Raw genomic sequence first — 12590 nt, 5'->3', positions numbered from 1 at the left:
CCCTTCTGCTTACAACCCATCCTTGGTCGGTTTCCCAGAGAACAGTGTGCCCTGTGGCCGGCTTTGGCCACACTCAGTTCCTACATCTGCAAAATGGGGCCAGCAGCACGAGCCCTGATGGCCTTTCGGGGTTTTTGAGAGAATAAGGTGAGCAAAACAGCAAAGTGTTTGGTACCTGTAAAGTGCTACGGAAAAGTGAGCTATTACTGACGTCTCTGTTCTGCTGTCTCAAGGGGCCTCCGTTTTCCCACCTGTGAAATAAACAGGCTGAAGGGGTTGGTAACACACAGCACTGAAAAGCAGAGTCGGACCCAGAGCGTGAGCCTCAATGCACTTCTTACCAGCTGTGTGACCTGGGCTGACTGCTTGACCTCTCTGAGCCTGTATTTCTAGTCATGCATGATGTGCCACAGATTACACGACATCCCATAGGATTTTGGTGAGAATTCTATACAAGGATTTAAGGATTTACCCATAGCACTCCCACATGCTCCCATGGAAATGCCTTCTTCCCATTCCAGTTCTGTGTGTGTGTGTGCACGCACAGGTGTGTGTTTAATGTTTATTTACTTATTTTGAGGGGGGGAGGGGTAGAGAGAGAGGGAAAGCAAGAATCCCAAGCAGGCTCCGCACTGTCAGCACAGAGCCTGGTGCAGGGCTCAAACCCACGAACCATGAGATCATGACCTGACCTGAAATCAACAATCGGACACTTAACTGTCTGAGCCAACCCAGGCACCCCTGCAGCTCTGTGTTCCGAGGCTCTCTGGTTATTTGTTTCAAAATTCCTGTCCCGTCCCTAAACAAAATTAATCCATTTTGGAGAAAGCTCTCCCCTAAACCTTTATAAGCCAGAGACACAACCAACGAGTTCCTGGGGAAAGATTTTGTGCCAGGAGATGTTTTTCATGCTGATAATTTAATTATTAGAATCCTGGCCTACAGGAGATTCTTTTCTTGTTTGAGTTACGAGTTAGGAACTGATGTGAAACAGTCCTGTGCCTTTTGGAATGCACCTATAACTCACGCACCGGCTTAGAGCTGATTGAATTTTTACTGTGCCTCCTAGAACACTGATTTCGTCCTGGTATTGTGTTAATAGCTCACCGAGGGATACAATCAGGCAAGCAAATTTGCTTTTGAGCAGTGGTTCTCTGCCGGGGTGGTTTTGCCCTTCAGGGGCCACTTGGCAGTATCTGGAGTCCTTTTGGGTTGTCACATCAGAGTGGGGGTGCTACTGGCACCTGCGATGCCCAGGACAACCCTCTATCATAAAGATTTACTCAGCCCCAAATGTCTATAGTTCTAAGGGCCAGAAGCTCTGCTTCCGGGGGCAGTGACTTTCAGCAAGAAGGATGGTCCAGCTCTGGCCCTCAGTTTAGGCTTCAGAGGCCCTCCGGACTGCGGCTCTGTGCCTTGTGGGGGATAGAATGTGGTTCATGTGTTTCTTTGTCTCCCCATGCTCTCCCTGAGAAGCCTGGCCAACACTCAGGAAGGGCTTTGGGGCCCACTTCCTCAGTCCCCAGCACATTCTGCTTAGCCACCTACTGCAAGGGCTCCCGTGATCCCACGACTGTCCCTCCAGCTACCCGTGAACATCCCCTTTCTGTCTCCCCAGGACACAGAGCAGGGCACAGCAGCGGTGAGCAGGAAGGGGTGCCTCCCCAAGTTCCCCAGGCTCCGGTGGACCTTTACAGACACCCCACGAGTCCTTCCCCTCGCCAGGGGCCAAACCAAGTGTTTCGTCATTTCCTGGAAACCAGCCCTGGCTGCAAACTTTCCCATTTCTGTCAAGGAGCCCATGGCTCCCTGCCCCCCGTCCCAGGGTGCAAGGCCTGGGAGTCCCCTTCTTCCTCTGGGGTTCTCTGTTCCCTGTGGCCAGGCAGGTCAGAGCCCCAGACGAATCTTCCTTCTAACTGCTCCCTGCACTCACATTTTGCTTTTTCCAGCCCTACTTCCCTATGCCTGCCCTCCCAGCAGGGCCTCTGTCCTTTGATCCACTCTGTCCACTAACCCATCTCCTGCGAGTATAGCTCTGATCATGCTATTTCTCTTCTCAAGAACCATCAATGGCTCCCCCCTGCTTAGAGAATCAGGTCTGGATCTCTTACCCTGACATTCAAGGCCTTCCACAACTGGGCCCATAAACACCTGTCCAGTACGATTACTCTCTTCCAGCCACACTGTCTAGTTGATGGCCTGAGAACAAGTCACCTGCATTCCGGCCCCTTGGTATTTGCCACAGTCACCTATCGGGCATGGCTTGTCCTTACCTTCCCCCTCCCACACAGCACCAACATTTGTGGGCCATTCTAAAAGCAAAGCATATTTTATAAATATTATACCAATGGATTCCTAAAACAGCTCTGTGAGGTGGGTTAGATCCATTGTGCCCACTTTATAGATGAGGAAAGTGAGCCCCAGTGAAGTTAAGCTACTTGCCTAAGGTTGCATGGCTAGGATGTGGTGAACCAGGACTTGAACCCAACTTTTTCTTACCCACAATCCCAGGTACCTGGTACTTCGACATTCTTCCTTCAAGTTCCACCTCCTCCACGAAGCCCTCCTAGACTGCCCCCAGCCACCACTGCTTATTCTATATTCCAACTTCCAGCTCAGAACCTCATGCTGCCTTCATCACCTTCTCACACAAATTCCTCCGTGCTGAATCAGGGGCCATTCCCCGAACTCCATTCCTCGTGCCTTTGCACACCCATTTCCCTCTCCCGGGGACACCTTCCCTAGCTCTCCCGAACAAACTTCTCCTTCCTTGCCCTCTCCCACATCCTCAGGCACAGGTGAGCACTTCCTGCTCCAGCCCCCAAACACCTCGACTTCAGAGCCTGCCCTTTTCCTTGGACTATGAGCTCCTCGAAGGCCAGGACGGAGGCTGGGTGAGCTTGGGCAAGTCTCTTAACCTTTCTGAGCCTCTGCCCCATCACTGCCTTTCCAGTCGCCAGCACAGGGCTTGGGACGTTGGACATTGACAACGGACTGAATGGAGCCACACGTGTGCTCCCACTGGCCTCCGCCCTGTCCTGTCCAGGGCTGGGGCCATGGTCAAGGATACTAGGATCCTCTGTGGGTCTTAGACAGCGGTGAGCTGGGAAATGGCCAACAACTGCCTCTCCGAAGGGAAAAATAAGCTCCGATTTGCAGGGTTTGCCAATTTCTGTGGTATAAATATTTCCACAGCGGCCCATTTCAAGCTACCAACATGAATGTGGAACGGGAGAGAGGCACGTGATTAGCTCTCATGGCATGACCAGCTGACTCAGGACACCAGCGGCCCTGGATTCATCAAGCCCAATCTCACTGTGGGAGGCCGAGGTTCAGAGACCAGAGAAATTTGCTCAAAGCCCCACAGCCGGTTAGTGATGGATCTATGACTAGAATCTGGGTCTCTCTTCGCTGATGTAGGTGGGAAAGGCCCACACAGACTCTCTGACTTGATAGCTACTTGCAGACAAACATAAGCCACAAGCATTGTTTAAATCCTCCAGCTCTCTGATATTCCAGGGCTAGGTAGGGCTGCAGTCTCCTTCCCGTGAAGCCAGGAGCCCAAGGCATGAGCTCAGCCTGTGCACAGGGGGCCTCAGCCAGCAGCACTGGGATACGGAGGCACAGCTCCAAAGTTATTCTCCGTGATCAGAACATCTGGCTTGCACGGGTCAGAGACCACGTCCATCAGGCTGTGCCTCCCAGAGCCCTGCTGGGCCACAGCCTGCAGTGCCTGGTGATTTCTGCTTTCTTTTCGTGCCAAAGTCACATCTGTTTTCCATCAGTAGGTATGGGGGGTGGGGGGCGGTGGGCAATCACACGTTAAAGGGCTGGCTCGGTGCCTCGTGCATATTTCATCGGTGGGCAGGTTTTCGAGGAGAGTTCTGATAAAAAGGCGCTGAATGCGTTCGCTTCGTGCAGACCGTGTGAGTACTGCATCAGGAAGCCCCCAACTCTGTCCCTTCACTGTGTGATCTGGGGCCGCTCACTCTGAGCCTCAGTCTTCTCATGTGAAAACGGGCTGATGATAAAACTCACTCAGACTTCAGACTGGGGGCGCCTGGGTGGCTCAGTCGGTTGGGCGTCCGACTTCAGCTCAGGTCATGATCTCACGGCTCGTAGTTCAAGCCCCGCGTCGTGCTCTGTGCTGACAGCGTGGAGCCTGGAGCCTTCTCTCTGCCCTGCCTCTGCCCCTACTCACACTCTGTGTCTCTTGCTCTCTCTCAAAAATAAATAAACATTAAAAAAAAAAAATTAATTCCGATTGTCACGCCAGGTTGCTGTGAACCTCAAGTGAGTGGCTGGGTTAATAATTAGGTTTTGTCATCTGGGAAGAATGATCTAAATGAGCAGTTGGCCTATCTTTCTGTAAAGGGCCAGGTAGTAGTTATTTTTAGTTTCGAGGGCTATGTGGTCTCTATCCCAACTACTTGATTCAGGAGTTGTAACAAACGCAGCCATAGACACTGTAAATGAATGGGTGTGGCTGTTTCTATGAGTTTATTTACAAAATCAAGTAGGGGGCCAGAGTTGGCCTGCAAGGCCATAGTTTGCAGACTCCTGATCTAGATAGAGGAAGGGTGTATCATCTTACTATAACTGTCCCTCCAAATCTGTTGACCGGGCTCTTACTGAAAGTGGTGGCTGATGCAATAGTCCTGGGGCAGACAAGGTACAGGACTGTGATATGCTTTGACTCTTACTTTCCACCATGATTCCCACTTAAAGTCACTTCCTTCCTCCAGGAAGTATTAACTGAAGACCCCCACTTCCCACAAACTAGGTTAATGCCCTTATGATGGGTTTCCCCTGCCCTGTCCCTGCAGAATGGGAAAACGGATACTGTACATTAACTCAGAGAGGCCTCCCCTGACCACCCAACGCAGAGCAGCAAACGCCTCTGACATTCCCCAGACCCTTCTCCGTGTTTGATTCAGCCTGCTGGCACGTTTCAGCATCTAATGACATAGTTTATGCTTCTGGTTCCTTATTTATTACCTGCCTCGCCTCATAGAATGAAAGCTTTGTGAAGGCAAGGGTTTCATCGTGCTCACTGTTCATATCCAGTATTTCCACTGTGCCTGACCTGCACTAGGTTCTTTTTTTTTAATGTTTATTTACTTTTGAGAGAGAGAGAGACAGAGACAGAGACAGAGTGTGAGCGGGGGAGGGGCAGAGAGAGAGGGAGACACAGAATCTGAAGCAGGTTCCAGGCTCTGAGCTGTCAGCACAGAGCCCGATGCAGGGCTCAAACCCATGAACCGCGAGATCATGACCTGAGCCAAAGTCGGACGCTTAACTGACTGAGCCACCCAGATGCCCCACGCACTAGGTTCTTAATAAATATGTCTGCTAAATGAATGAATGGATACCATTTGTCACACGGTATGACTGTTGCTTGTTTAATGCTCCGTTATCCCACTTGAATTGTGACCATCTTAAAAACAGGGACTGGGTTTTCCTGTTAACATCCATATTGTCATTTCTTGTTAGTCCCACTGGTGAATGAATGAACTTATTTGATAAACACACGGGATGGTAGGAAGTAGAGAGCAGCACCTGTAACAGGAGGTTTTCAGTTTACTTTTATAGTGGAAGACTTTCATTTTTTTAATGTTTACTTATTTTTGAGGGGGGGGAGCACGTGTGTGCTGGGGAGGGGCAGAGAGAGGGGGAGAGAGAATCCCAAGCAGGCTCCCGACTGTCAGCACAGAGGCTGGCTCAGGCCTGGATCCCACCGAACCGTGAGATCACGACCTGAGTCAAAATCAAGAGTCTGACGCTTAACTGACTGAGCCACCCAGGCGCCCAGGGAAGCCTTTCATTAAGGGGTATTTTAGGCAGAACTTGGCTTCTCTGGTTGATTCACAGTGGGGGCTGGCCTGCTCTTCTCTCCCTCCACTGTCCCCTGCAAATGGCCCTCAGCTATGTCTGTGGCCTCTGGGGAGCTCTCGGCTGCCAGTTTGAAAATCACTGGTCTAGTCTGAACTACTCCCAGCTGCACGGCTGAAAGAGCGGGAGCCCAGGGAGGAGGGAAGAGGGGTGGAGGGTTCCCCGCAGTCTGTGGCTGACGTGGGATGAGAAGCCAGCCCTCCGCCCACTGAACCCCCCTCCAAAGCTGCCCCGTTGGGTCATGTGGGCTTTCTGCAGACGCCGCTTAAGCCTCAGTTCTGCTTTGAGCCACACCGCATCCCCGAGGAAATTACTCCAGCTCACCAGGTTCCTCTTCGGAGAGCTCAGCCCGCGAGCCAGTCCAGCCACACAGGCCGCGGGCTCGGACCCCTGCGGCCCAAAGTCCCAGCCTGGCTGGAAAAGGCGCGAGGCCTCCTCTGACTCGGGCCTGACTTCTCTGAGGTCCTCGCTGACCCCAGGACACCCCAGAGAGGGAGGACAGCGCACGGTTGGGCGCGGGACCTGGCTCCACTCGCCTGCTCGGGGATGACGCTGAGTGTGCTGCCCAGCCTCGCTGAGCCTCAGTTTCCTCAGCTCTACAGTGGGGGCAACAATAGTGTCTACACCTCAAGAAGTGGTTCTGAGGATTCGGTGGCAAGACAGGTGGGCAGTGATGAACACGGTGCCCGTGGGGCTACCGGCATGTGAGAAATGCCAGCCAGGAGGGCAACGTGTCTTCTGATGCTCAGAGCACGACATCTTAGAGGGCCCGAGTGCCATTTCTGTTGTGCGGTGGGGGGCGTAAAAGCAAGGTTGTGCTTTGCTTCCAGGCCTGGCCCTTGAGTTCTCTCTCTCTCTCTCTCTCTCTCTCTGTCACCTGGATGTCAATGCCCAGGAGGACTCAGACAGTCTCCCTCGGCCTGGATCCCTGAATGACTCCATGCAGCAGAGCCCCGCCCCCCCTTCTCCATCCGCTTGGACTTACATGAGTGAGAAATGCACTTTTATTGGGTAAGAGATTGCGGGGATTAGCAACATAGCTATAATACATAGCAATATATATATAACATATAGCAATATGTTAGCAAATATAGCAGCAAGTATTTTCCTTAACTAATGACCTATTTATCTACCTATCTATATCTCTTTCAAGAAGACCAAAAAGAAATCCAACAAGATGCTCATCATCTTTTTTCAACAACAAACATTATTAGTGACTTCTGTATCAGAAATCGGAGGAGACTTTTTTTTTTTTTTTAACATAGATTGAAAAAAAAAACCCAAGAGCCTGACCTCCCTCTGTGTCCCCCTGACCCCTGGTCAATGTCACAGGCTCCCCGGGGTCTGCCCTCGCAGCCTCTGTCCCCACCTGGACCAGCTATAGATTCCCAGCTGGCTCTGCGATGTCTGCGAGTAGGGTGAATGGTGAGGGGCTAGAGGGGCTCCAGGACCCTCAGACCACCACCCCTTTGGCCCTTACATCCAAACACCTGGCTGCTGGACACCCCTCCCCCAGGGTCAGGGGCCAGGTTCCATCTCGTGCGGCATGGCATCTGGGTGTTTACACGGACCACTGAAGGCACAGAAAAAAGGCAACCTCTTGGCCGTCATTGCACCCCTCCCGTTGCCTCCTCTCCATCAAAAGAAGGTTCTTTCTGTTCTTTGAGAAAGCGCCCCGCATACGTACACACCATACTCCTCCCTCCTTCCTCCCTCTTGCATTTTGGGGCGGGGCTCTCAGGCTTGAATCTATTTCTCCTCGATGGCGGGGCCAACCCTGTTCTTCGACACTGAGAAGGTTCTTAGACTTTGAGGAGGTGGGAAGAGCTTGTTTGTGGAAGCAACAGGAGAAATGATTCTAGAAGTTCTGGCTGCTCTCCCCAAGCCTCATGAAGTCCATGTGCAACCCAGTCTGCTCCTTGCTGCAGGATGGAGGGCCAAGCTTACCCAAAGCCATTTGTCTCCACGAACACCTGCTCTGCCTGACTCGGGCCCCTAAACTTGCTACCGTAGAGGAAGCACGTGACTGGGATTCAGGAACCTTGGGATCTGTCCCTAGGCTGGCTGCTGCCTATAGTCACAAAAGCACAGGCTTTGGAGTGAGGAACTGTTGGCTTCAAATCCTGGTCCTTTTGAACCCTGGGCATAAAGAACAATACCCTTCTGGGAAAGACGGCCCGGCCAGTTAACTCAGACGTCTCCAAGTTCAGTCCTTCTCTTTGAGTGCCAGCGGGCCTTGCCAGCATCCAGGCCACAGGGACACCACAGGCTACTGCCAGTGTCATGTCAGAGGTAGGCAGGTGGGGCTTCTTCCCTGGAGATGAGGGGGCTGGGGTGGGGGTGGGGTGGGAGGGAAGGGCTGTTTTCGGCTTTGAGTGGGTCAGTGGTAGAGGTAGGCGGGACCCAAGCTGGAGTGTGCCTCTCCGCGGGGTCACCGATAGCTCCCAGAGCTTCCATGCAGGGCTGCTGGTCTGCGGACCACACTTTCGAGCAGCAAGCCTCTGGAAGCATCTGGCAGGAGGGAGGTGTCGGCTGAGTGTCTGGGGGTAGGGGGCCGGGTCCTAAGATCGCAGAATGTCGACGTCAGAAGAGAATTTAAGAGTCAGTCGGGATCTGGCTGCAAGTGCATAACCTCAATCTAATCATGAGGAAACATCTGACAAACACAAAATGAGGAACTTTCATCAAAAAGAACCAACGGTGAGGGGGTGGGGTGGTGGGAGGGAAACCCGTATTCCTGCAAAACATCAATGTCATAAAAAAGCAAAGAGAGAAAGGCTGTGGAAATGTTGCAGGTTAAAGGAGGTAAGAGACACATGACAGCTAATTGTGATACCTGACTCCTGACCGGATCCCGAACGGGAGGAGGAAAAGCCAGCAAGGACCTTATTAGCTCCAGTGACAACCCGGAATACAGAGGGTGGCCGAGGTAAAAATATTGTATCAGCGTGAATTTGCAAAGCGGACAACTTTACTGTCGTTATGCAAGGCAATGTCCCTGTTCTTAGAAAAGTATCTAGGGGTAAAGGGCCAAGATGTAAGTAACTTAAGCTCAGATGATTCAGAAAGAACATTATGTATGCACAGAGAGAGTGTTTAAGTGATAAAGCCAATGAAACAAGATGTTAACAATCCACAAAGGGTATGTGGATGTTCCTATTAAAAAATGTTTATCTATTTTTGAGAGAGAGAGAGAGAGAGAGAGGGAGGGAGAGAGAGCCAGAGCGAGAGCAGGGGAGGGGCAGAGAGAGAGGGGGACATAGAATTGGAAGCAGGCTCCAGGCTCTGAGCTGACAGCACAGAGCCCGATGCGGGGCTTGAATCCACAAACCGGGAGATCATGACCTGAGCCAAATTGGGACGCTTAACTGACTGAACCACCCAGGCACCCCTGGATGTTCTTATTTTAATGTAGTATTTCTATTCTCAAGCTTTGTGAAGTCTGAACCCATTTCCAAATGGAAGTTTTAAAAGCTAAAATATTTAGCAGCAGAACTGGTTATTGCAAACAAAATCCCATGTGGGACTCCATGTGTAAAACAGGGACAAACAAGGTCGTGGCCCAGCTTGTGTTGTGTCCCCTTGGTGGCCCCTGGGGTGCCTCCTGGAACCCAGCATGGAGACCACTGGGTGTGGGGAGGCAGCAGCCATTCCCGCATCCTAACATGTCAGACACTCACACAAGTATTTGGTTGCATCTGGTCCTCGAAACAGCCCTGAGAGGCATTCCCAGACCCATTTTATGAGTGAGAAAACCAAGGTTCTAGGAGATGATTAGTCCCTAGGAGATTAGTCCCTCCTGGATCGAAAACATCCAGATGCCTTCTAGGTGTTCTCCCCACTCCTGCATGACAACCTGATTAGCAGGTCTTATCATCCTTGTTTCATATGCATGCAGAGGCCCCATGAGATTCACGTCCAAGGCTACAGCACTGAAGCTACAGTTCAAACCCAGGTCTATGAACGAGGCCAAAGCCCCCGCTCTTCTTGGCAGAAGCTGCTTCCTCCCAGGTGAAGAAGCCGGGGCTCGGAGCAGGGCAGCCCCAGCCTGCTAATGGCAGAGGTGAGATTGGAAGCCCGCGGGCTCACAGCCCAGTGCTCCCCCAGCAGCGGGAGGGGAACACACTGCTCCTTGACGAGAGACTCATTTGTTCCCAGCGGGGAAATCTTCCCACGGAGCCCCGGCCCTGGCCTGCATTTCTGGGCTCAGAGTTTCCCTGCCTGGAGCTGGCTTCTGAATCAGCAGAGAACAGTCCAGCCTCCCTCCCGCGAGGACAGGGAAACTCTGAGCGTCCTCGTTCCTCTCTGTCCGTTCATGGGCCTCGCCTGGGCACATCCTCTCCAGCGACTGCCTTTCTTTCCTTTCCTTCTCCCTCGACATTAGCTATTCCTTCCCCCATTCCCTGGTCTCTGGTAAGGTCTGAGTGAGTAAATTCACCGTCAGCAAGAATCATGGTGTTTGAAGTCACTGGCAAGAGATAGGGTGTTTAAAACAACTGCAGAAAGCCCAAGGCTTCCGAGTAAACCAGGACTTACTGGGAATGGAACTGTCCCCTTCAGGCCCCAGACCGTCTCCCCGATAGCGTCTCAGGGTCTGCAGAGTCCTTAGCTCGGATTTTACCCCGAGCCTCGGCGCGGCCCCGGGAGAAATGATTCCCCAAATGAGGAGTTCAGACAGGGAAGGTAATTGCCCTGATTAAGTGACAGCCGCTGGACTAGATGCAACTTTACAGACTTAATTACATCTCGTGATGGCCCCATAAGGTGGGTATGGCTGTGCCCATTTAACACAGGAGTAAACTAAGGCTCCAAGCACCTATGTAGCCAGGATACAGTCACATAGCTGGGAAGGAAACCTGGATCTTTCCCGACCACATGACTCTGAGGTCCCAGGCCAGCCTCTCTGTTCTCTCTCTGAGGCTGCTCCCAGCAAAGGGTCCTGCGGGGCTCTGGCTCCTCTCTGGTTCAATCCGGTTGTACTGTTGCTCCCTGCCCACACTGGGCAGGACACCCCGAGCTCCCCTCCCCAGCTGCTGCACATCTGGGGTAGCCTTGCTCTGGGAAGGACTGAGAAGGTCCTGGCCGGCCCCTTGCCACCTGACAACAGGGTCTTAACCTTCCGTTCCACATTGCTGCCGTGAGCCACACCGGATACTTTCCCAGGGCCCCACACCCTCGGGACCAAGCACGTCGAACTCTGATTGAGAGTTCAGGGTTCTGAAGGCTGCTTGCTGCCCTCACCTTATTTCCTTGGGGATTTTTAAGGAGTTGACTTGGTTGTGGAGTTCACATGCTGGACTGCTCTCTGGGGTCCGGACTGCACAGGACGCTGGGTCTCCAAGTCTGACATCCGCCCCACGATAAGAAAACCTCCACTTTGCCGTACCGTCCCCACTACCAGAGTCTCTTTTCCAGTCACATTTCCAACGTTACGCTAAATGGTGAAGGCGCGGCTCTAACGGCTCTAACTGAACATGGTATCTGCTTAGAGGGAACAGTGTTCGTTCTAATGACAGCAATGGGACACAAGTCAATTTAACCCCAAAGAGTGACTCCAACCTGGAATGGTGGCCAGTACCAGGCCTATGAGGGAGCTTTCCTAGGGGAAGGGGACCTTGCACCATCCCTCAATTGCTTTTTGCTGGCCTATGGCCAAACGGGCCTGCTCTTCTCCAAGGTAGATGGAGAGAATCCCTCCCCTAAAACAGCCACCATTTGTTGGGTCTGTTAAGTCCTGCGCATTGAGGTTGACATTTTACATGTCATTTTATATGTTGCTTCTAATATTCATAAGTGACTGAGTATGGCTTTTGAACCATTACGGGTCTGAGTTTCCCCTTTGTAAAACAGCTTCCTTGGGTGAAGAAACTGAGCTTTAAGGGGTGAAGTTAATTATTCGAGGTCACAAAGAGAGTAAGCGACAGATAAGAAATTTAAACCCACATCTGTGTGACAACAAAGGTAACAATCCTTTTGCTCTTCATTACCACGGCTGTCATGTACGGCCACACAGGTTGCTCACTGCACAAGGGCATCCAGCTGAAGAGGTGATCGGGGGATAAAATCCAGCCATCATTCTGTTCACCAAGGCATATACCATGGTGCAATAATGCCTGTTCTTGTCTGCTAGAGGAGTGCTGTGGTAAACGGATTGTAAATGGTCCCAATATTCCCTTCCCTACATCTGTACCCCCTTGCAATGTTACTTTGAAGCTCTTCCTATCAAATGAGTTTAGTCCTTTGCCCCTTGAATCTGAGCCAGCTTGTGACTAAATAGGTCAGTGAAATGTCAGAATTGTGTTGTGCCAGTCCAACCCAGATCCTAAGAGGCCCTGCAGGCTTCAATTGCTCTCTTGGACCCCAGTGACAGTGATGGGTACAGGCCCAGATTCACCTGCTGGAGAAAGAGAAGCATGGCCCAGTAACCTGCATTCCAGACCAGTCAACAGCCACTCAGCCCCCCAACATATGAGCAAGGCCGCCCTAGCCCAGCCAGCCTCCAAACAACCCCACTGACCACAGACCCATGAGCCAGCCCAGACAAGCTCAGGCACGCCCGACCAGATCAGCATTAACTGCCAAACCTCCTCGTGAGCAAACAATAAATGGTAACTGCTTGAGGTGGCTGTTGTGGGTTGAACTGAGTCCCTCCAAAATTCGTATGTTGGAGCCCTAACCCTCAGTATCTAGGAGTGTGA

At 51.9% G+C, this 12590-nt stretch overlaps 1 protein-coding gene across 2 annotated transcripts in view; it reads right to left on the bottom strand.

The window, feature by feature from the left end:
• RIN3 (Ras and Rab interactor 3) overlaps positions 1–12590 on the bottom strand; it is a 124134-nt gene that overhangs the window by 11055 nt on the left and 100489 nt on the right. The gene's annotated exons all lie outside the window — the stretch shown is intronic.

The sequence above is a fragment of the Prionailurus viverrinus genome, chromosome B3, assembly GCF_022837055.1.
Source record: "Prionailurus viverrinus isolate Anna chromosome B3, UM_Priviv_1.0, whole genome shotgun sequence".
Classification (NCBI taxonomy): domain Eukaryota; kingdom Metazoa; phylum Chordata; class Mammalia; order Carnivora; family Felidae; genus Prionailurus; species Prionailurus viverrinus.
The sequence above is the reverse complement of the archived record's forward strand: the minus strand, read 5'-3'. Positions and strand labels throughout refer to the sequence as shown.